This window comes from Rutidosis leptorrhynchoides, chromosome 2 (genome assembly GCF_046630445.1).
Source record: "Rutidosis leptorrhynchoides isolate AG116_Rl617_1_P2 chromosome 2, CSIRO_AGI_Rlap_v1, whole genome shotgun sequence".
Classification (NCBI taxonomy): Eukaryota; Viridiplantae; Streptophyta; class Magnoliopsida; order Asterales; family Asteraceae; genus Rutidosis; species Rutidosis leptorrhynchoides.
The window spans coordinates 167,454,245-167,480,938 of record NC_092334.1 but is presented as its reverse complement, the minus strand read 5'-3'; the positions used below and the strand labels follow the sequence as shown (position 1 = coordinate 167,480,938).

Sequence of the window (26,694 nt, the reverse complement as noted above, 5' to 3'; positions counted from 1 at the left end):
GTTGCAAGGGAGAATATGTATGACGTGCACTTGGTCTAATGTGAATCAGTGATGCATCATGCAAAATTGCATGACCATACAGATATTGGGAGTTTTGTTCTCATTATCAATGGTCTAGCTATTAACTTTAATCGTTTAATTAGTGATTCAGCTAAACCATTTTGTGTATGCACATGGGCAACAGGATGTTCAAAAACAATCCCAATAGACATGCAAAAATCATTAAATGATTGAGATGTAAACTCACCAGCATTATCCAGTCTCACCCTTTTAATAGTATAATCAGAGAAATGTGCTCTCAATTTAATAATTTGAGCAAGATATTTTGCAAATGCCACATTTCGACTTGATAATAGGCAAACATGAGACCATCTACTAGATGCATCTATTAGGACCATGAAATATCTAAATGGTCCACATGGTGGATGAATTGGTCCACATATATCACCTTGAATTCTTTCAAGAAACATTGGTGATTTTTTTTTCAACCTTAAGAGGTGATGATCTTATTATCAATTTTCCAAGTGAGCATGATGTACATGAGATAAGTGCATCATGAGGGATCTTTTGATTCGTCAATGGATGCCCATTTGTATTTTAAATTATTCTTTTCATCATTGTTGATCCTGGGTGGTCTAATCTCTCATGCCACAGATTGATCATTACAGGATCACATGCCTTTTCATTAACTACCATGTGTGCTTCTGGTACATTTATATATGTATAATGTAAACCAGAACTAAGACTTAGTAGTTTTTCAATCACATAATTCTTGTCAGTGATGCTTAAATATTTATCATTTTCTGTTATCACTGACTGATAATCCATTTTAGTAGAGAATAAATTTTTCTTTGACATGGGAAAAAATAAGACATTATTTATTAAAAAATCATCTATCCTCTATTTGTGAGTCAATCTGCTTGCTCCCTATTAGTCCAAAATCAACTATTCACGCTTTTTGTCCCCTCATCTCCTTTTCCCCTTCTTACTATTGTGCGCGCAAAAAAAAAAAAAAAAAAAAACGTCCGTCTTCTGTTCAGCCGTCTCTTCTCCCTCACCTCCTCCCTTACCTTCTCCCATACCTTCTTGATCTAATATCCTCTTTCTCTCATCATAAACAAAAACAATAAACCCAATCAAAATTCTGGTAGCGATGTAGAGGCGAAAGAATTCGATATGTTTATCTTTTGGGTACACACACGTTACTTAATTATGGCGAGTGACGAAGAAAATTTCGTGTTCTTCGGTACACCAAATTACTAGTCGGAAGAAAAAATCGATTGCAGAAGCTTCTAGTCAGTTGCGAACCTTAGCTCCTTGGAAACAAGAGGTTTGATTCGATCATGTTTTATTTCAATACAACTAAAGTTTGTATAGGTTCTGTTAATTAAATAAAAATGCTCTTTATGCATTGATTCATGGAGACTCAGCTAGGGTTTAAGAAGTATACAAGATAATTATCTATTTATTATGGTTTATATGGTCGTGTTAGTTTCAAACTAGACTCACCGATTTATAAGTGAAATTCAATTGAATATTGCGCAGATGAAAGCAAACACTGAAATAAATACTAACAGAAACTATATTTTTATAATGTTTCTTGTCATAGTTACATGAATCTGCACTAAACTATGATAATTATAATTGGAAATTAGCAGTTTAAAGTAAAAACACTTTTTAGATTTTTGGAATTGAGGTATTTGACCATGATAAAAGTATAAATCAGATGATATAATGAATTTTTTACTAGTAAGGGATGAAGAAGGTAGAAGAAGGTTTCACGGGGCATTTAGTGAAGGATTTTTGACTGGTTACTGCAATATTGTGGGTTCTAAAGAGGGTATATATTGACGTTATTCTAACAGTGTATTTTGTTTGGCCAGTGGAGGTGGTTCTTATTTTACAGTATGAATGAAATTGCAGGATGGACTCTACAAACATTTACATCATCAAGGAAGAACAGAGCGGAATATAAACAACAAGATCTTTCAAACTTTCTACTATCAGGTTTTTCATCTGCAGGTTTATCATATGCTTCATCTTTTCATTGTTTTAATTTTTGTTTGGTTGTTGTTTTTAGGTGTTTTTCTACTTCAATATGATTAAGATAATTTTTCCCTTTTCCTTTCAGGTAATAACTCTTTTTCAACCTGCTATTTGTTTAAATTTTTTGATAGATACTGCTGGTGTTGTGCGTATCTAAATGCATTTATCGATGTGTATGTTGTTAACTATTTTGTTTACAATAAATGCATATTGTAACTGAATTTAAGTGTAGTGGTGATTACAAAAGAACAAAGGAAATATACACACTTTCGGTTTAAGTATGTTTGTTTGAAATTGATTACTTGCATAGTGAATTACTTTTTTACTATTTGCATAATATTAGTTTGAAATCGAAGTTGTGTTTTTTTTTTCCTGAAGACCTTACCCACACCATATATTAATGAGCATAATTAGACAATTTGTGTGTTGCTAAAGTCTTTGCAACTTGCATATCTTGTTGGCGTGGGTAATTGTTCATTATCTGAAAAATCGTAGGTTCTAAAGTGTATTTGAACCTATCTTTACGTCTTCTTGGTAAAGAAAGTTATATGATTTAAGGGATTGTTGTGTAATTTATTAAGTCAAAGTTAGTTATTGCTATTACACGCTCCCTTTTTTGTAGTTGACCAGTTTAAATTATATTTGCTCCTTCGTATTTTACTTCTGTACCTAACCACTTTGATTTAACAGACACGTGCTCGTTTTGCCTCATCATTGACTATATGTTATTATGTTCTCACAAGGAAAATCATCTTCGGGTAGCCCGACTTTGGGGTCACAATACAGGCTCTTGATTTGAATGATAGTTGTATATAGTTTTTTTTATATTAAATATGCCATCAATCTAAGTGAAGTGCCTTTTGATTGATTTAATAAAGTTATATAGTTATTTTAAGGTGTGTGCATGTTTCTTCACTTATGCAGACTGTGAGTGATCACGAGATAGGAGGTGTTTATTTCTTTTGGAGTTGGCCATATTGGTGGTTATAATATTCTGTAGGTACAATGGATAATAATTGAAACTAGTTGTGGAGTCGCTTCGCGCCGGGGGCTCCGTTTTGAATGCGAGTTAAAAAAAAAAGTCTTGATCTATTTTGTAAAAAAGAATTTTTTTCGACATAACATTGAAGGGTTGTTCCTTTTGTGAAAATTGCTTCTTTTAGTGTTCGGGTTTTATTTAAAAAAAAAAAAAGTTAGTAAAGTGGGGGTTCGATTTGTATTTTAATAAAAGTTAGTGGGTTAAGTTTGTGAAATTTGAAAAAACTTTACGTATAAAGTGGGGGTTCGATTTGTATTTTAATAAAAGTTAGGGGGTTAAGTTTGTGAAAATTGAATATTAGTTAAAAAAAAAAGTTAGTAAAGTGAGGGTTCGATTTGTATTTTAATAAAAGTTAGGGGGTTAAGCTTGTGAAATTTGAGAAAAAATATACGTATAAAGTGGGGGGTTCGATTTGTATTTTAATGAAAGTTAGGGGGTTAAGTTTGCGAAAAGTGGAGAAATGAATAGTACTATTCATTTCCGCTTTACGTTTTAGATATAGGTATATAATTACTTTCGAAGGTAAAAGGTTTCTTTACAGGTTTGTGATTAACTGCTTTCGTAGATGATGTAAACTATGGATTTGTTAATGTTCAAGAGCATTATAAGTTTCTTTACAGTCTTTTAGTTTTTTTGAAGATGCCAAAACAGTCGGGTTTATAATTAAAAGTATATTTATAAAGTCAACTTTTTAGGTTTTTAAAGGTGGCAAAACGGACGGGTTTATTAAACAGTCGTAATGTTGACTGATTATCAGATAAGATAAGGTTCATCGACAATACTGATCCAGCAGGAATAACCATCAAATTGCTCAACTCGATTAGCATCTATACTTGTAATAGTGGTTTTAAAGGTCTAAATTGTTTTTAATCCCTCTGTTATTTGGTGTAACACCCTGTTTTTTTTTTTAATCACAGCGGAAGGCTTAATTTACATAAATACCCTTAGTTAATTACTTCATTACAAACCACCGGTGTTACATTAAACGACTAGTTATATATTTATAAAAGTTAAGACATCAGAGTTCGTCTTGTCAAACATATCTTCAACCCGACTCCCGTCCCTACCAGCACTAAGATCCAAAACCTGCAAGGGAGGAGGTGAGGGGTTATCACGAGGCTAAGTGAATGGAACTATCAAAAGGTCTAGTATATAGTACCAACTTGTACTCCTACAACAACAACTATATACAATCACATACAACAAACAACAACTGGCAACTATGCTCCAACTAGAGGATCGGCGGCTTGTACGGGCACACGACCCTAGCTGATCAGTCTAGAATCTACCGATAGTCCTTACTACTGAATCCCCAGTATAGTCATCCACACGCAGGTGATGCGTCATTCAGCACTATACTCAATAAACTGTAGCTAACTGGACCCAACCAGAACTAGATTAACCTCTCTGAACTGAACCTAATAGATCAAGGTTCCAACAACAACAACAACAACTTGTGCACATACAATTAGTCAATTACTACTACTACAGGAAACTAATACTACTAAAAAAACATGGCAACCTTAACTGTGATCAACTGTACAACATAACTACTAATCAAGGCAACTATCAACAATATAAACATAGTAGTGCAACTTGCTACTATATACTACACCAAGAGATAATCCCACTCACCGATTACCAGCAACAGAAGGCACTCAGAATTCTAATCTTACCGAGCCTTCTCTTCGTCCTTATCACCTGAGAATAGACATAACACAGTTAGTAATCATGTCTTGATAACAACCCGACAACCAGATAACAACCCGACAACCAGATAACAACACAACAACACCAAAACTAACACTTAATCACTTTACAACTGGTCTGCCAACCGTACGAGTAACACCATCACACGCCCGTTTGAGAACACTCAACTGTGCAGCTGACAACTTACTCGTATGTTTGGTCTATGACCAAACATCCTACAGTGAATCACCTGATCTGTACGGTTCATCAAACGAGTGACTAGTGACTCGTACGAGTCACGTCGCAGCCGTACGTATCATTACAATCAAAATATAAGTTCTCCATCACCACTCACTCGCACGGTTCACCACACGGTTCACCACACGGTTGACTACCTCAATCGTACGAGTGAATGCTCACTTGTGCGAGTGATGAAGACCAATCGCAACAACTATTTAGACGGGTTTCAACCCAAAATACACAACATCAAACATTAGTACATACTCTAAATCAACATATACCATCATGTATTCACTATATGAAAAGTCTATATCATAATTTCAACCCATAACGACAATCAAATACGTGCAAAACAATACATACATGCTAAAACCCCTTTTTCTGATCTTTATAAATTTTGATCTAGCTTTTTAAAAGTTTACCATTGAAAAGTACTCTTCAATAAGATTCCAACGATATTTGATTCATCAAAAACGGAGTTACGGTTTGAAAGTTACACCCTTTTCAATTTTACCAAAAGCTGACCACTACTCAACCGCGTGGCTGAGACCTCAAACGTATGATTGAGCCCTCAACCGCATGGTTGAGCCCTCAAAAGTGTGCTCAACCACGTGGTTGAGCTGTCAAACTTGTGGGAGCTGTAGAATAGCTCAAGCTCGCTGTTTTCGCGTTTTTTGACCCCAAACCATGATTTTTGCTCAATCTGATCATGAAACCACTTCAAAAACAAACACATTTCTTGAAGATTCAAGCTAAAAAGCACACTTTTTATTCAAGAACACAAAAACCCATTTAATCAAGAATTCAAGCAACAATTTAAGCAAGCTAACCTGGATTATTGATTACTAGGATGCGAGAATTTAATCTGTAAAGCTTGTTGATTCAATTCCACACTTGATATAAATTAGGGTTAGAGGTAGGAGATGAAGTTAGGTACGGTGTGTTTTTGAGAAATCTCTAGAGAGATGGAGAAATTGAAGAAAATGGCAGCACAATACACTTATTTGGGGTTAAAATCCCATACCCCATCACACACGGGTATTTATCAGTTATCTGATAACTTACGTACCTCGTTAGGCGGCCCTAACGGAGTCCAAATTAAATAAATGAACATATTCTGCGACCCTTGTCACAAACTGGTCTCAACTAAACAACCAAATAATTATAAACATATAATTATTAAAATCACTAATTACGCCATACCCAAACATAAAATGGTCATTTCACCTAGGCCCAAAATACGGGTGTTACAAATCTACCCTCCTTAAAAGAGATTCCGTCCTCGGAATCGGGTCAACTATGGTCAACAAAACCCAAAATTGTTACTCGAACCGCCAAAACACACGGTCAACTTTATCGATCTTATCCCCGATACCGACATTATCCACCTCAATTGCATAGGGAAACGAGATTTTTGACGTCAATACACTTCCGATACAAAATAATTTGTCACAATCTTCATCGATCAACGTCCGTTAATACATTTAAGCCCACAAATTACATGATCAAGTCAAATAACCAGAGTCAAATTCATGTTTCTATGTCATTCTGTATCATAAATTTCACGATCTGTCATCCAATTCAACTCTTTATACAGTCCACTTTTTCACAATTATCCCAAGCTTAGGCAATAGAATTAGTCATCATGCTAAAATCTATACCTATGTCCACGAAATTGTCTCTTAAGTCAACAGAACTTCACAGGTTATTCGTCTCATGTCCAGTCACATCACAATCCAATATAGCACAGGCCACCTAATTTTCCTTCAGCTTCCTAGAAATTCTGTATGATTTATCACAATATACTTCTGTTGGCCAGACACAAGCATATTATCCTAAATCATACCTCCATTCTGAGTTGCTCGAACCGAAAAATACTACTTGTCCCATTCATTAGCTTAAGTCCAACGAGTCTCCTTAAACGCTTCGGCAATAACTAAGCTATTGTATAATTAATCAATCACACCATCTGTCCAATCATAATTATTTAAACATTGTCCATCAAATGTTCAAATATAACCTATTAACATTACTACACATCCAACAAGCATAGGAAATATCTGGTCAATAAAGTCCACTATCGGCATATCACTCATACTCATGTCACTATCTAACAACTTCCTGTCGTTCAAAAGTCCACTCCATAAAGATACCAAACACATCTGTATCTAAGTCATGGTCTTCAATCCCAAAAAGTCAACCTAAGGGTCACCCTTACCCCACAAAGCACATAAGGGTCGCAGCCAAACATACCACAATATAACCCAACAAAATAAATCCTACACTACAATCAAGATCTACCAATCTACACATACACATATATATACACAATCATATACATATATACAACTAAACAGTATGAGGATTTTGAAGCATACCTGTATTCACATCATATTCAACATCTGCATCTGCAGCAACCATCTGATAAGCTCTTGCTGTTGTCGTAGGTGGATTCTTTCTTTTCTGCCCAACTGGAGAACCAGAAGATCCACCTACTGATCCCGACTGCGCTCCTGGCCCCGCCCCAGAACCTGATCCTATTACATACGGACACTGAGCTGGCATATGCCTCACTTGATGACATTTCCAACATACATCCTCTTAGAACGAACACATCTGAATCTCGTGCCCCACAATACCACATCTCAAACATCTTTTGGTTGAATCTGAACAAGGACCACTATGAGATGATATACAACTATAACACCAAGAATTCTGACTCGATGCTGTCCCACTATGTTCTGACCCACTTTTCTGTTTCAACTTAACAGACCTCTTTGACCTAGAGTCCGAATGACTCATCACCTGATCTTGTTGTGGTACCACATAACCTACCATTCTATTTCTTACTGCTTTAACGTCATCTTCTACCATCTTGACCATAACAAACGCTTGCGATAGCGTCGTCGCCATCCTAACCATCGTTCTGTACTTTGGTAAAATTATATTAACAAAATGTTGAATTCTGGCCTGTTCGTCTGGAACCCACTGTTGCACGAACCTTACTTTATCCGTATACTGCTCAATCACCTCATCTATCGTCATATGAGGTGTCATTTTCATTGCAAGAAATTCTGTCTTAATTCGATTGAGGTCATAGGACGAACAATATTTGTGATGACCCGTCCAAATCCATTTGGACGCATACATCATTCATCGATTTCACAGTGAGGTACTGACCTCTACATGATACGTTTTGTAAACATTGCATTCTTTTGAAAAGGCACACCATAAATGAATATATAATTCCAAGGTTTTTGACGTCTGATGATTTCTACATATAGACAATCACCGTAAATAATAGTTTACAATACTACATCCGTTGACAATGCAGTCAAAATAAGATACATGGTGATGAATTTGTGAATGCAACATTTTCTCGAATAAAGCATGTATGACTACATGCACAATAGCATGTATAACATATAAGCAAACAGCAGAAGACATCTAGGAACCTGAGAACAAACATGCTTTAAAGTGTCAATACAAAAGTTGGTGAGTTCATAGTTTTAATGTTGCGCATAATCTGTATATAAAGGTGGATCACAAGATTTCAGTTGTTTCATCCAGAAACGTTTATCAAAATATTCTACAAGATTGAGCACCCTGGCAACTAAACTTTAACGTATATATAATAAGTACCCCTATTTTAGCATATATGCAACCAACATGTACAATACACGCAATCCAACATGTACTAAACTCAAATAGCATACGTCTGTTTTATAGTTCAGGCTAGGGTTTCTATACCTGGAACAGACGGGGATGTCAAGCCCTATGGATCCATATACAACTATTCGCGCCCACCAGTTCTTATAACCGGCAGCTACTAGTTACCAAAGCTAAGGGATTTTCGGTTCAAACGCAGTGTAGAATTAAGTATGTACTTGTGTCCATTGTGTTTAAAATAAAGTGCATGTATTCTCAGCCCAAAAATATAGATTGCAAAAGCAATTAAAAGGGATCTATAAACTCACAATACTGTATTTCATAGCAATTATTCATATGACGGCATTGAACAAGTACAAGATTGGCCTCGGATTCACGAACCTATATATATATATATATATATATATATATATATATATATATATATATATATATATATATATATATATATAACAAACTCGATCAGGTCATAGTGTATCACACTCCTAATGCTCGAGACCGACATGAAAAAGTTAACAAAAGTCATCTCAAAAAGTCAACTTTGACAATTGTTTAACAAAACGAGACGTGTCTTATATAAGAATTCATTTACTCGACTAGTAGTATCCAAAAATCCAATTTATTAATCTTATAAACAAGTTGTTTAAATATTAATTTTAGATTTAAGAGTAATTTCGATTAACGTTAATCATAATTCAGTTGACCATAACTTTTAACTCGTTCATCGAAATCACGCGATTTCTTAATGAAAAGTTAATAATTTTTCGCCAGCTTTCCAACAACATGCATATCATATACTTTATATCAGTAGTATATGTATTAAATTCGTGATTTATCATAAAATTATCTAACGACGACATTAACATACAAGCATGCATAAACATATATACTCGAGCACTAGACATGGATACTCTATTAATATATAAAAGATAAGATATGAATGCTCACGTTTCAATATTGTGATTCAATATTGCAGAAAAGTACGTAGATACAACGGAGATGATAAACACTGGACTCACGATTAAAACCCCCGAGCAATACCTATAACCACCATAGCTATAACCCATAATTTCTTAGCTTTATCCCGCTCGAAAACTAGTTTTGAAATTTCTCACTCATAACCTCGTCGTAGTAATTTATGTAATACTAATAATAATACTACTACTAATATTAATATAACTATATTAATATTGATAATCTTTAATAATAATAATATTAATAATAAAATATATAAATATATATGGAGTAAAAGATAGATAGATTGTGAATGAATCGAGAGCAGAAGGCTCGTGCCTTTTATATGCATTTTCTGATTTTTACAGCTCCGCGATCGTGTTGTTTTTGTGCCTTACAGCTCCGCGATCGCGAAGGTTCGCATTTCCAGCTCACACATTTTTGTTCACTAGCTTGTCGACATAATTAACTAATTATATATAATATATATAATTTATATAATTATATATATATATTATATTATATTCTTGTACATAGTTGACTTGTAATTTTAGCTCCGTCGTCTCGTACATTTAAGCCCAGTTTATGTCTCGGTTCCGGTTTCTCGAACGTCTTTCCGTACGCTTTAATATCTTGTATTTTACGGTTCGCGATAAGTACCTTTATCAATAATTAGACTTATTTGCCAATAAATTATCTTATTTGAAATGTAACTTATACATTTTAATATTTTAGTCATTTGCTTCTTTAAATCGTCTTCTTATTATTTACTACAATATAATTAATAGTATTTTTAAATCAAGACGTTTTATATCTAAGTTAATATTATATTTAATATCATTGTAAAATATACATATATTTTCGTTAAGAAATATATTAATTTGTACATCTTTTGATATATATATATATATATATATATATATATATATATATATATATATATATATATATATATATATATATATAATTGTTCGTGAATTGTTGAGAGCAGTCGAAGTTAAACGAATACATGAACACAGTTCAACAATTTTTTAGACTCAACATTACAGACTTTGCTTATCGTGTCGAAATCATATAAAGATTAAGTTTAAATTTTGTCAGAAATTTTCGGGTCGTCACAGTATCTACCCGTTAAAGAAATTTCGTCCCGAAATTTGACAGAGATCGTCATAGTTGACAATAAGAATGTTTTCATGACGAATACGAGTTGAAAAGTAGAGTTTTATAACCATTAAGTAATATAGATAAAACAATTCAATCATGCGAAGAGTAAGAATGAAGCTATCACAAAAGAGTAAAATGAGAAATAAAGATTCGTATTAACTTTTGACATAGTCACGGTTGATTTCCGGATTTCAAGGAATTTAAAGATAATCCTTGAAATCTATAAAAGATTTGATTCTCTGGAAATCAAGGAAATTATGATCCTCTTTGATTAAATGCGGTAATCTCCTCGATTACTATGTCTGATATTTCGCTATAAATTGACCTCTTCACCACTCCTATAATCTTCTTCCTTATTTCATACATCCCAATAGATTGTAAAAATGCTAAATCCGGTCCCGATTCTTGACATTTTCTTGGCTATCGTATCTGTCATTCTTCTTTTTCTTCTTCCACCGGAGGAATCTATTTACTTCTACTATTACCTTGGGGTTATAGTGTTTTTCATTCTCCCTTGTCTTTACGTTGCAATACGTATTGATATACACGGTTTGTAATTTATGTGTTGTTGTCAGGTTTTATATTTTCCCTTATATTTAGGAGCTCCATGCTTTTATTTTTCCTTCCCGACTTCAAGTCAAACGAATAATGGTCCAGAATTCGTAGGTATGGAGTTTTGAATGATCATAATATACAAAGCAGAAAGGAAAGGTAATAGCACGATTTGATTTGTCAAATTACCAGAATATCCGAAAAAAGACCGAATCATCAAGAAAAATATTTTCTTGATATGTTTAGAGGTTAAATAGAATGAAAGAGTTATGTAACATGGCACATGATGACGGTATGATCTGTGAATCATCATGTTCCATTAGAAACTCGGCATGACTTACTGTAATATAATCACGTTGATCAAGTGTCATTATATTATACTAACTCATGCTTCAATTCCCAACACTACTTCAAAAACATTCATATTTTCAATTTCGAATTTTTCATAGATTTAGAAACTAAACAGTTCCCTTTATGACGTAACGCAGTTAGCGCGAAGAGATAAATAATTTCGAATAATAATAGTTATAAAGATATCTTCAGAAATATCGAAGATATTTATGATGAAAGGTATTATCATATCTTACAATATCTAATATTGAATGACGATAAAGAAGATTTATCCGTAAAGGTTTAGAGTCAGGAGCAAGGTATTCGTTAATGACTTCAGCAGATGCTGAATCATTTGGATTCTTTAAAGGTAGATTTAGTCTTTGTGATTTGTCCACAACCTCTTTCATGGTTTGCTCTATCCGTTTTTTAGTATCAAAACTGAGCTTTTTCAACACACCATTCTTTATTATCAAACTTTTGGCCATTAAGACCATTTACAGTTTTGCTGCTTCACCAGCATTCAAAGTTATCATAACTAAATAGTCGGTTATCAATGGAGGTGTTTTCAAGAGTTTGAAGGGTTTGAATGAAGATTGTAATTGTCAAGATACATATGATGTTCTAGAATTTTGAATGATACAAATATTTTTCTGGATTTTATGAATAGAAGTGGTGTTCTAGCACAGTTTTGAAGTCAATATATAGCTTTGAAAGATATAGGGATCTAAGAGTGATGATATTGGTTATATCTCAACTTGGATTCTGATCTGTTAGAATCAGAATATGTAATTGAATTTGAGTGAGAATGGTTGCTCAGGTTTCTATAAATGTATATCGTTGTGAGAGTAGTGGGTATAGTTAATGATTTTTGAATCAAAATTGAAGAATGTACAGTGTAACATATTAATTGTGAACTTATATCTTTCCCGGGTATTACCTACCCGTTAAAAAAAATTTCATAAATAATATTTTGTACAAAAGAATTTTTATTACAGTCTTGATGAAAATATATGTATGTATATTTTCTCTGGATGTAATACGGATTAAATGAGTTAATATACTATTACTCTCATTTGATTTTTCGGCTGGAACTAGAAATGAATAATCTCTGACACATTTAGAGATTACATAATCCTTGCGGATTATTTTACTAATGTAATCAATACGGAGTACTTCATTATTTGTTCTTATTGATATTCCTTGGTGAAGGATGTTGATGTTCGTGGAATTCTTGCGAACTTCGCAAGGTACAAATGATGTTTTCTAGAAAGTTTCGAGTACATTGTAGATGAAAATGTACAATCAAGCATATAATTGAATAATACACTTGGTTTATTATGAAATGAAATTCATTGAGTTGAAGCAGAGATTATAGTTAACGGTTGTTAAGTCGTCAACGAAGAATGTACATCATAGCACATTTGTAATATGAATTAACCGAGTAGTATCTACCCTTTTTCAATTCATACATAATAGCTTAATACGAAAAGATATATTATGGTTTCCAGAATTCATATATATAATATATAAATTCTTTGAAAATAATGAGTTAATACTTCATAACTCGTTATTTCAATATACCCATTGGTGATTGTGTTGTTGATATCGTTGGTAGTTATGGAGCTGATGTAGCTTGTGGTGCTGCAGGTGTTGCTGGTGTTGGTGATGGTGACAGTACTGGTGCTGCTGGTGCTGCTTGTATAACAAGTCTATTTCGTAACGCAAACACCATTCTTGTCAGGGTTTTTATTCTCCCCTCTATTATCTCTATCCATCCACTCATCTTGATTTACGGTTATGATTAGAATAAATAATCTCTAAGACTTTAGAGATTACATAATCACCGTAGAAAATTTCTCCGATGAAGTTATGAATCAATACTTCATCATTTGTTGTTGTTGGTATTCCTTGGAATTTACAGGGCGTATGACGTTGATGCTCGTGGAACAGATTGTGATGTTGGGGCTTGCGATGCGGATGTTGTTGGTGGTGGTAATAGTACTGTTGGTGTTGATGCGGGTGGTGCTGTTGGTGTTTGTGGGGCTTGTGATGCTTGTAAGTTCTGCATCATATTCTCCAAAGCCACCACTCTAGCGCGAAGCTCGTTAACTTCTTCTAGTACGCCGAGATGATTGGTGGTTGGAACGAGGGGATGAATAAGATCTAGAATTTTAGATAATATATACTCGTGGCGAGATACTCTGGAAATGACGGTGAAAATGGTGTTTCGGACTGGTTCGCCGATAAGCGCTTCAGGTTCTTCGCCAAAAGGGCAATTTGGTGGGTGGAAAGGATCACCTTCTTCTTGTCTCCATTGATTAAGTCGGCTACGAACCTATTCCCAATCCATCCAGAATAGATGATGGCTAATGGGTTGATCCATTCCAGTTACACTGCTTTCGGAGCTCAGGTGGATATCCATATCGGAATAGTTGTCGGAATCCGATAAACTTGAACTAGTTGAAGGATCCATCTCGTACAGAGTAGGGAAAAGATTTTTAGAATGAAATAGATTATAGGACTAGTTTGGTATTCCTCAATACATAGTTTACATATGTATTTATAATACCAGAATCCCATAAGTTACGGAGGATTTTACGGAAGATGTCAGGCAAAGTTTACTATAATAGATATGCTAAGATATGAATTTTGTCTATACACTATCTATGCAATCAATGCAGTAAGACGCGTTTAGACTTAAGATGATACACAGGTAATTTCCGACAAGAAATGATAAACAAAACTCGGCAAAAACAGATACGGTCATAGTCCAGACTCACTAATGAATCCTAACAATTACCAATTAAACACACTAATGTAAATTCTGGTTCCCTATGATCTCAAGCTCTGATACCAACTGTGATGACCCGTCCAAATCCATTTGGACGAATACATCATTCATCGATTTCACAGCGAGGTACTGACCTCTACATGATACGTTTTGTAAACATTGCATTCTTTTGAAAAGGCACACCATAAATGAATATCTAATTCCAAGGTTTTTGACGTCTGATGATTTCTATATATAGACAATCACCGATAATAATAATTTACAATACTACATCCGTTGACAATGCAGTCAAAATAAGATACATGGTTATGAATTTGTGAATGCAACATTTTCTCGAATAAAGCATGTATGACTACATGCACAATAGCTTGTATAACATATAAGCAAACAACGGAAGACTTCTAGGAACTTGAGAATAAACATGCTTTAAAGTGTTAACACAAAGGTTGGTGAGTTCATAGTTTTAATGTTGCGCATAATCTGTATATAAAGGTGGATCACGAGATTTCAGTTGTTTCATCCAGAAACGTTTATCAAAATATTCTACAAGATTGAGCACCCTGGTAACTAAACTTTAACGTATATATAATAAGTACCCCTGTTTTAACATACATGCAACTAACATGTACAATACACGCAATCCAACGTGTACTAAACTCAAATAGCATACGTCTGTTTTATAGTTCAGGCTAGGGTTTCTATACCTGGAACAGACGGGGATGTCAAGCCCTATGGATCCATATACAACTATTCGCGCCCACCAGTTCTTATAACCGGCAGCTACTAGTTACCAAAGCTAAGGGATTTTTGGTTCAAACGCAGTGTAGAATTAAGTATGTATTTGTGCCCATTGCGTTTAAAATAAAGTGCATGTATTCTCAGCCCAAAAATATAGATTGCAAAAGTAATTAAAAGGGATCTATAAACTCACAATACTGTATTTCGTAGCAATTATTCATATGACGGTATTGAACAAGTACAGGATTGGCCTCGGATTCACGAACCTATATTAGTTATATATATATATATATATATATATATATATATATATATATATATATATATATATATATATATATATATATATATATATATATATATAACATATAACAAACTAGATCAGGTCATAGTGTATCACACTCCTAATGCTCGAGACCGACATGCAAAAGTTAACAAAAGTCATCTCAAAAAGTCAACTTTGACAATTGTTTAACAAAACGAGAGGTGTCTTATATAAGAATTCATTTACTCGACTAGTAGTATCCAAAAATCCAATTTATTAATCTTATAAACAAGTTGTTTAAATATTAATTTTAGATTCAAGAGTAATTTCGATTAACGTTAATCATAATTCAGTTGACTATAACTTTTAACTCGTTCATCGAAGTCACGCGATTTTTAAATGAATAGTTAATAATTTTTCGCCAGCTTTCCAACAACATGCATATCATATACTTTATATCAGTAGTATATGTATTAAATTCGTGACTCATCATAAAATTATCTAACGACGACATTTAGCATACAAGCATGCATAAACATATATACTCGAGCACTAGACAAAGATACTCTATTAATATATAAAAGATAAGATATGAATGCTCATGTATCAATATTGTGATTCAATATTGCAGGAAAGTACGTAGATGCAACGGAGATGATAAACACTAGATTCACAATTAAAACCCCCCGAGCAATACCTATAACCTCCATAGCTATAACCCATAATTTCTTAGCTTTATCCCGCTCGAAACCCAGTTTTGAAATTTCTCGCTCATAACCCCGTCGTAGTAATTTATGTAATACTAATAATAATACTACTACTAATATTAACATAACTATATTAATATTGATAATCTTTAATAATAATAATATTAATAATAAAATAAATAAATATATACAGAGTAAAGAGATAGATAGATTGTGAATGAATCGAGAGTAGAAGGCTCGTGCCTTTTATAGGCATTTTCTGATTTTTACAGCTCCGCGATCGTGGAGTTTTTGTGCCTTACAGCTCCGCGATCGCTAAGGTGCGCATTTCCAGCTCACACATTTTTGTTCGCTAGCTTGTCGACAAAATTAATTAATTATATAATATATATATATATATATATATATATATATATATATATATATATATATATATATATATATATATATATATTATATTCTTGTGCAAAGTTGACTTATAATTTTAGCTCCGTCGTCTCATACATTTAAGCCCGGTTTATGTCTCGGTTCCGGTTTCTCGAACGTCTTTCCGTACGCTTTAATATCTTGTATTTTACGGTTCGTGATAAGTACCTTTATCAGTAATTAGACTTATTTGCCAATAAATTATCTTATTTGAAATGTAACTTATACATTTTAATATTTTAGTCATTTGCTTCTTTAAATCGTCTTCTTATTATTTACTACAATATAATTAATAGTATTTTTAAATCAAGACGTTTTATATCTAAGTTAATATTATATTTAATAACATTGTAAAATATACATATATTTTCGTTTAGAAATATATTAATTTGTACATCTTTTGATATATATATATATATATATATATATATATATATATATATATATATATATATATATATATATATATATATATATATATATATATATATATATATATCGATTTACATATAATTGTTCGTGAATCGTTGAGAGCAGTCGAAGTTAAACGAATACATGAACACAGTTCAACAATTTTTTAGACTCAACATTACAGACTTTGCTTATCGTGTCGAAATCATATAAAGATTAAGTTTAAACTTGGTCAGAAATTTCCGGGTTGTCACAATATTGCTCACAAACTTTACTATAAAATTGTTCCCAAGTAATCATGTTCACTTGCTCTTTCGGTATACTAGAAATAACTGTATCCCACCAAACCATTGCCCTATTTTTCAACATACGACTAGCATAAATAACCTGTAATTCTGGTTCGCACTGACATGCCTCAAAAACCTTTTCTATCTCTCTTAACCAGTTAAGGGTTATCGTTGGGTTAGAACTTCCTGAGTACTCTGGTGGGTTACAATTCAGAAACTGTTTGAAGGTACATTTCTTCGGTTGTTGAAACGTCGGCATCTGACAAGGACCCCACATCTGATTTGGGAACTGTTGATTAGACTGAGGTGGTATCTGATACTGTTGAGGAAACTGATACTAAGGTGGTAACCATTGCCGTTGTTGAAAAGCACTTCTAGTTTGCTGATAAATATTTGACTGCACCGGATACCCACTAAACATCTGATTTGGTACACTACCACTTGGATTCACTGTAACCTGACATTGTTCTAATTCCCTTATTCGATCATGTGCTTCCTTTAACCGACTTTCCAAATCTAGGATTTTTTTCCTGCGGATCCTCTTCTAACACATATCCGTCTTCATCTGGGCTCTGAATGTTCCGGGGGCTGACAGACTAGTTGCGTTTCCTGTATTATCTGCCATGTCTGCACTACCACAACAACTCACACAAACTCTTAGTTGAAAACATGTTAGTACCTATCAACTAACGCATGTAATCCCTACATTCACTTAACCTGTCCCCTCAGATATGTTTGACAAAACACAAGTTTTGGGAACATGACATTCAACACAATGTACATGCGGCCAAACCTATGCTCTGATACCAAGTTATAACACCCTGTTTTTTTTTAATCACAGCGGAAGACTAAATTTACATAAATACCCTTAGTTAATTACTTCATTACAAACCACCGATGTTACATTAAACGACTAGTTATATATTTATAAAAGTTAAGACATCAGAGTTCGTCTTGTCAAACATATCTTCAACCCGACTCCCATCCCTACCAGCACTAAGATCCAAAACCTGCAAGGGAGGAGGTGAGGGGTTAGCACAAGGCTAAGTGAATGAAACTATCAAAATGTCTAGCATATAGTACCAACTTGTACTCCTACAGCAACAACTATATACAATCACATACAACAAACAACAACTGGCACCTATGGTCCAACTAGAGGATCGGCGGCTTGTACGGGCACACGAACCTAGCTGATCAGTCTAGAATCTACCGATAGTCCTTACTACTGAATCCCCAGTATAGTCATCCACACGCAGGTGATGCGTCATTCAGCACTATACTCAACAAACAGTAGCCAACTGGACCCAACCATAACTAGGTTGACCTCTCTGAGCTGAATCTAACAGATCAAGGTTCCAACAACAATAACAACAACTTGTGCACATACAATCAGTCAACTACTACTACTACAGGCAACTAATACTACTAAAAAAATATGACAACCTTAACTGCGATCAACTGTACAACATAACTACTAATCATGGCAACTATCAACAACATAAACATAGTAGCGCAACTTGCTACTATATACTATACCGAGAGATAATCCCACTCACCGATTAACATTCAACAGAAGGCACTCAGAATTCTAATCTTACTGAGCCTTCTCTTTGTCCTTATCACCTGAGAATAGACATAACACAGTTAGCAATCATGTCTTGATAACAACCCGACAACCAGATAACAACACAACAACACCAAAACTAACACTTAATCACTTTACAACTGGTCTACCAACTCCATCAGACGCATGTTTGAGAACACTCAACCGTGCAGTTGACAACTTACTCGTATGTTTAGTCTATGACCAAACATCCTACAGTGAATCACCTGATCCGTACGGTTCATTACACGAGTGACCAGTCACTCGTATGAGTCACGTCTCAGCCATACATATTATTACAATCAAAATATAAGTTCTCCATCACCACTCACTCGCACGGTTCACCACACGGTTGACTACCTCAACCGTACGAGTGAATGCTCACTCGTGCGAGTGATGAAGAACAGTAGCAACAACTATTTAGACGGGTTTCAACCCAAAATACACAACATCAAACATTAGTACATACTATAAATCAACACATACCATCATGTATTCACTATATGATAAGTCTACATCTTAATTTCAACCCATAACGACACTCAAATGCGTGTAAAACAAGACATACATGCTAAAACCTCTTTTTCTGATCATTATTAAGTTTGATCTAGCTTTTTAAAAGTTTAACATTGAAAATTATTCTTCAATACGATTCCAACGATATTTGATTCATCAAAAACGGAGTTACGGTTAGAAAGTTACACCCTTTTCAATTTTACCAAAAGCTGACCACTACTCAACCGCGTGGCTGAGACCTCAAACGTACGGTTGAGCCCTTAAAAGTGTGCTCAACTGCGTAGTAGAGATGTCAAACGTGTGGGAGCTGTAGAACAGCTCCAGCTCGATGTTTTCGCGTTTTTTGACCCCAAATCATGATTTTTGCTCAATCTGATCATGAAACCACTTCAAAAACATCATATAACAACTATAGAACATATATCTAACATCAATTAGCACTAACGAACACATTTCTTAAAGATTCAAGCTAAACAGTACACTTTTTATTCAAGAACACAAAAATCCATTTAATCAAGAATTCAAACAAAAATTCAAGCAAGCTAACCTGGATTATTGATTACTATGATGCAAGAATTTAATATCTAAAGCTTCTTGATTCAATTCCACACTTGAATTAGATTAGGGTTAGAGGTAGGAGATGAAGTTAGGTACGGTGTGTTTTTGAGAAAGCTCTAGAGAGATGGAGAAATGGAAGAAAATGGCAGCACAATACACTTATTTGGAGTTAAAATCCCATACCCCATCACACACGGGTATTTACCAGTTATCTAATAACTTACGTACCTCGTTAGGCGGCTCTAACGGAATCCAAATTAAATAAACTAACCTCTTCTGTGACTCTTGTCACAAACTGGTCTCAACTAAACAACTAAATAATTATAAACGTATAATTATTAAAATCACTAATTACGCCATACCCAAACATAAAATGATCATTTCACCTAGGCCCAAAACGGGGGTGTTACATTTGGTTCCTGCTACGCTGCTACATTATTCTACACTCTACTTTTAAACTTCGTTCTTCGTTTTTAATTTTTCATGTTTCTGTGACTCAGAGTGGTGGCACTCCAGATACCAGGAACGGTTTGTTGGAAGTACATAAGACGTTTCATGAAGCTGGACTGAACTTTTAAAAAAAAGGTTTTAATTTCAGGTTCTTCTTTAAGCTTTTATTATATTTTCGTGGACCCGTTCGGGGTGGATGTTTGACTAAGTTTATTGAACTAATGAAATGTATGTTCAATGTAACGGAGGGTAAAATAAACGATACAAACGCATAAAATGTCAAGGGTTTATATGTGTTTTTTGTTTATTTAGCTGTTGTCTGAAAAACAGATACTCAACAAAAGTATGGTGTGTTTTTTTCAATATTATTGTGTTTTCGAATGGCTACTGTTAGTAAAAATGTGACAAGATTAATGAGTTGTGTAACATTGCTCTTTAAATAAGAGCTCATATTTAGAGTGTCAAAATGGGTAGGTGGGTTCGAAATGCATTTTGTGAGACCATGGTGTTTTTTTTTCTTTCAATATTATTGTGTTTTCGAATGGCCACTATTAGTAAAAACGTGGCAAGATTAATGATTTGTGTAACGTTGCCCTTTAAATAAGAGCTCATATTTAGAGTGTCAAAATGGGTAAATTGGTTACAGTAAGTAATTGTTAGTGTGGGTCAATGATGATTGGGTTTTCATATATTCTATCCGGGTTTCGTATTAATCGTTTTATTAATTTTGTTTTAATGTCAAAACCGTTTCACTGTCGAAACCTAGGATTTGCTTGCGGTTGCGTGGATTTATTCTGCAGGGTTTTCGATTGGTAAGATCGATTTTTGTTGTATTATAATTCCACACTTTTAATTGTTGCCGAATGTATTGGTTTTTCAATTTTCAATTTGTTTTTGGCTTTATTTTTGTCAGGATGTTTTCGATTGCAACGGCTCTAAGTTAATACCATCAGGTCGCTTTTTACATTACTTTTTATTCTTTATACTTTTTATTCTTTATAAGTAGTCTTTAAATGTTATTATTTTCTGACTTCATAGTATATATTTCTTTAATCAAACTTTGAGCCTTTGATCTTGATTTACATTATTTTGAAACACGACAAGATGAAATTAGCATTAAAGAGAATGAGAAGAGTGATGATCTATCGCTGTTTATCGATTCCGGTGCTGCTAAATTAAATCTTGGAGTAACATTAGGTAATTCATGTTTAACTTCATTTGTGTTTTTTATGTTAACATGAATTTTGGTTTCTATTAGAGTGATAGGTAATAAGGTTAGGAACTAGGAAGACAATAACCTTGCCCTGTTTTTTTTTTTTTTTTCAATGAGTATTGACTTATTTTATTTTATTTTATAATTTTAAAAAGGACAATTATATTCTAGGTGTTGAAAAACTTGACAGTATAATTTAACTTCTTTAGAAGGAAAAAATGATCAGAATTATTTAGTATTTTTTATTTTCTGAAAAACCGTAAGTTATTAATATTAGTTATCTATACATGTGTCATGGTGACAACAAATAATAAATCTGGGGTGTTATTACTACTTTTGTATGTTTATGTTTTCCTTATATATCTGGTATGTTTTTCCTTTTTATACTGCACTGACATCTTCTTTAGATTGAATTTGCACCTTTTAATGTTTATGTTGTATGTTCGTTAGCTACTAAGTGTTATAGTTATATATTGTCATTTTCCCACCAAGTGTTATAATTATATATTGTCATCTTCTATTTTAACTAACAACCAAACCTCTCATATTTCCACCTGATGGTATAGATCCCACCATTAATGATGCACTAAATCATATTTATCCTAACTTTTTTTTTTTATCAGCCCATGGCAATGCAATAACAAAGGAAAAGAAGGAATGAGCATATTCGAGGACAACAATATCATAGCAACTACGAGCCCACGTTTGTTATCGTTAGTCAAATTAAGTTTGTAATGAATAGCCGACTGTTGGTAAGTTTTAAACCCTGTAATACTTTCCTATGTAAACTGACTGTATAACTATCGTAATCGCATAGAATTATCATTCGATGTGTAGTCAATAACCATCGTAATCGCATACAATTGTCAGTAGCGAATCGCACATTGGATAGTTTACGATGTAAATTATGGTAACTTTGCAACTGCTTAATAGTTTCAGATGTGTGTTAACTTTATAATAAATACCTATAATGGTAAATTTTGCACTATATAATATTTTGACAATCGTTATCTTTATAGAATTGCAATCAATAATTCAAGCCGCGTAGCGCGCACCCCTCAATCTTGTTTGTAACATTTGGTAACATGAATTTTGCTTTTATCATTCCTTTTATTAAGTTCACATGACCTGATATAGTATGTACAGTCCAACAGTATACATCATGAACTTGATTAGTGACTCGTGATTGCTTGAATTAACCTTGATTACGCTATCGTGCTGATAACGTGTTAAAATTTAGTAGTTGATTACTACCCTAGGACCTACTCTCTTATTAATGACTTATAGTAATATCAGAATACAGAAAGAAAGTGAGAATTATCTTTAAAAAATTGGATACGTATTACACTTGTATTGGAGGCATATTTATTATACACCAAGTATACAAGACCTCTATATTTAACAAGCAAGTAAAAAGATATGATGAAATAACATAAATGACTTTTTTATAATTGTTTCGTTTATTTCTTTACCTTCCTATTAAAAAAATGCTCGAGAATGGAGCGTACCTTTATTTATTTTTATTTTATACAAATCTAAAAAACAGAAGAATTAATAGAAGTACGAGTAACTTAAGTCATACGTGTTACATTCCTACTGTCCAACATGAGAAGAGAAGATCTGCTGAGCAGCTCGGTAATTGTGTGGATCACAATTGACCATATGGTCAAACAACTCACGACAAATTTTTTTTTTTTTTTTTTCTTCCACAAAGATAAAATATTATATACGGAGTAGAATTTAGGCCTTTCACGTGAAAGAGTCCTCAAATACACAGAATGGAACATCTGAGATCGGGCTCGCTACGTAACTGAAGAGCAAATAAAGTACCAACCTATCTAATTGAAGAAAAACAAATTATAAGGACCAACCAATCAACTAATCAAGCAACTAAGTTAATGTAGAAGGAAAGCGATCTGTTACGGGCCTGCGAATCATACAAAAATAAATACCAAATCAAACCGTCATAGCACAAGACAAAACAAAAAGATAAAAAAAAAAGTTCCAACATAACCTACAAAATCAACTACAAACCTATAAGCTTAACCGAATCATAAACCTGGATTATCCACTGTCTAGGAAGCCTTCTTGTAGGATCGTGTAAACAAAATTAAACGATCTTAGATTCAATAACGAGTGCGGAAAATCTCGTTATTGGGTTTTATACTCAAAACTCAATGAAAACCTTTGATCTTAATGATAAAATCGACTTAGATATGTTAAAGATCGACTATATTGAATGCTAGAGCACCAGGGAATCGGATTGTACGTGTAGTATATGCTAGGATTCGTAACCCTAACAATGACCCCTGAAATCCCCTTTAAATATACACAACACGTTGCAACCGTGCGGTTGCACCTTGCAACCGTGTGGTTGCCTGTCTAACCGTATGGTTGCATCCTGCAACCGTGCGGTTGCATACCACCAGAGAAAGCTAAACGATTAAGCTTATTAACTTGATCATAATGAACTCGGGGACTAATTTATGCACCAACAAACTCCCCCTAGAACCCAGTTCATTATCTAAAATCACATTATATACTTTCCCTGCAAAACAACTAAACACACATTCAACACATTCAATAATATGAAAATTAAGACGTTAAAATCAAGTTATTACAACCAAATCGAACTAAATCCAAAAGAAAACATTCAAGTTCACAGTTCATGAAAACAAGAGCATAAGATAGACATTAATATTACAAACTAACAAAGTTTCACCAAAAGATTACGAAATACCATAATTATCACCAAACAAACACCTAAGCTGCATACAGAATTTCAGCTTCGACTTCCTCCTCATCAGTTGGATGCACCAATTCATCATCATCACCAAAGAAATTGTTCAACAGAAAACCATAAGGCAAACCTCGATCAGCAGACTCAGGCAGCCCTACCATCCTTTTCGCTACAACATAAGCAAAGTTGAAGGGAATTTGACTAATCAGACACATTAACATCAGAACCTCAGTCACGGTCAGCCCTAAATCATCCTCATCTCTAAACATAACATTTCTCTTGATGATTCTCATCATCTGTCTGTATTCATCCAGAATGTTTTCCTCTCGGATGATTACCGGCCCCCTTCTCGGCCACTTTAACTCAGATTTACACAAGCCAGAGACAAAACCAAATGAAGAAAACAAGTTTCCGGTTGCAGAACTCCTTGGAGCAGTGTTTATATCCTTGCTCATGCTAAAGAACTTGAAATCACTATCAGGTATATCTAGTATCTCAGCAAACTCTTCTAGAGTCCAATCATAGGGATACCCAAACATATTCAAATGAAAACATTTTACCTTTCGCTCATTAAACTCGTAATTGGCATAGAACTCTCTGATAAGCTTAGGATAATAAGTCCTATCTCTATTATGAAAGGCTCCAGCACTTATCCCTCTCCGGTAATCAGTAAAACCTGGTTGAGCTCTCACACGACACCCTGTGAGAATGGCACGACCAGCAACCAAATTTTTTCTCTGAGTAATAGCAGTCTCAGTTTCACTTTGGGAAATCCTACGTGACGCTCTGTTGGCCATAGCATGAAACTATAACACACAATACTCAACGGTGGTTAAAGCAACACATAGATCTTACAATTTAAAACACAAAAATTTATTAACTGGGACTTTAGATCTGCTGTACAACCGTGCGGATCCACATAATTATACTCGGTTGCAAGCACAACCGTGCGGTTGCAGGGTGCAATCGTGCGGTTGCATTCATCCGAACTGTTAGGGTTTTCAAAACTCAAATCCACCAAAACAAGTATTGATCATCAAATAAATCATTGTAATAGCATCTAATATCTCCGATTAGCATGTTTAAAACAACAATTTCAGTTAAAACACATCAACACTGTAACGACCCTGGTTTTTCCATCCTTAATTAATAATGTTTATTATTAATACTTGAGATTTAAACGAATGTATGTTATTACATTTATATTTTGCCATGATTAACCGTACATGACTTTTAAGTGCCCGAAACGTCTTTGTGACACACGAAACTTCACGAATAATATTTTTAGATATTATTTGCATTCATGATTAAGTTTATTAATCATTTTAATTAACTATGGCTATTAGTTAATTACTTGGACTTTAATTGGACTTATTTGTTAATTATTGGAACTTGAGCTTTTTTAAAGTTAATGGACTCATGAATAAAAACTTATAAGCCCATCCTACTTCTTAAATGGACTAATTAGCCCACTAATTGTTGTAAGTAGTCCATTTATGTGTAACTAGTTTGATTAAGGAAGATTGGAATCTAGTTACTTGCCATTCCCATGTAAACACACCCATTAACTAACTTTTGTAAGGCTTTACATGTAAGTGACCATTAAACATTTCCTTTCCCTTGACCCTTGCCTTGGCCGTTGGTTTTGGTGGTCTTCAAGAGATTCAAAAATCTTTTTTTTACTTACTTACTCACTAGTATTCCTCATTTTACTCTCATTTCAAAACACACACAAGACTTGCTTTCATTTTCTCTCTTTTCTCTCTAGTTTTTGGTAAGAAACTTGAACATTCTTTCTCTCTTTTCTCTCTTGTCAAAACCGAAACTTGAACATTCATCATCATCATTCTTTTGTTTACTTGTTACTTGTCTTTGATTACTTTGTTACTTACTTGTTGTTAGTTATTTACTTACATGTTGCAAGAATAAACTTTCTAGTTTGATTCTTCTTTTATCTTGTTTTACAAGAACAACAAGAACATAAACTTACTAGTTATGTTCTACATACACTTTCTTAAAAGATTGCAAGTTCATGTGTTGATTAAAATCATACTTGTAGTTCTTGAAGTAAACTTAAAGTTTGCTTTACTTAAAGATCAAACTTTGGTTGAATCTTTAAAAGTATGAACAACCATGAACCTTTTACTTATCTACTTAGTTTATCTCTTATTATTATGCACTTTAAATTCTTGTTTGTTGGTTTGTTGGTCAAAGGTTACTAGTTAACTTTGATCTTATACTTCTTGAACTTAAAGATAACTTATAAGTTTCAAGAACATAGAAGTATAACTCTTTAGTTA

At 33.8% G+C, this 26,694-nt stretch overlaps 1 long non-coding RNA gene across 2 annotated transcripts; it reads left to right on the top strand.

Moving 5' to 3' along the window:
* Nucleotides 1-1,043: 1,043 nt before the first annotated feature.
* On the top strand, nucleotides 1,044-3,921 carry LOC139891555 (uncharacterized). 2 transcript variants are annotated; one of them, XR_011773701.1, is made up of 4 exons: nucleotides 1,044-1,330; nucleotides 1,884-2,007; nucleotides 2,081-2,131; nucleotides 3,781-3,921. It is a non-coding gene; the product is annotated as an uncharacterized lncRNA (long non-coding RNA). The 2 variants fall into 2 exon arrangements; XR_011773702.1 differs by having other exon boundaries at nucleotides 2,737-3,921.
* The last annotated feature ends 22,773 nt before the right edge of the window (nucleotides 3,922-26,694 follow it).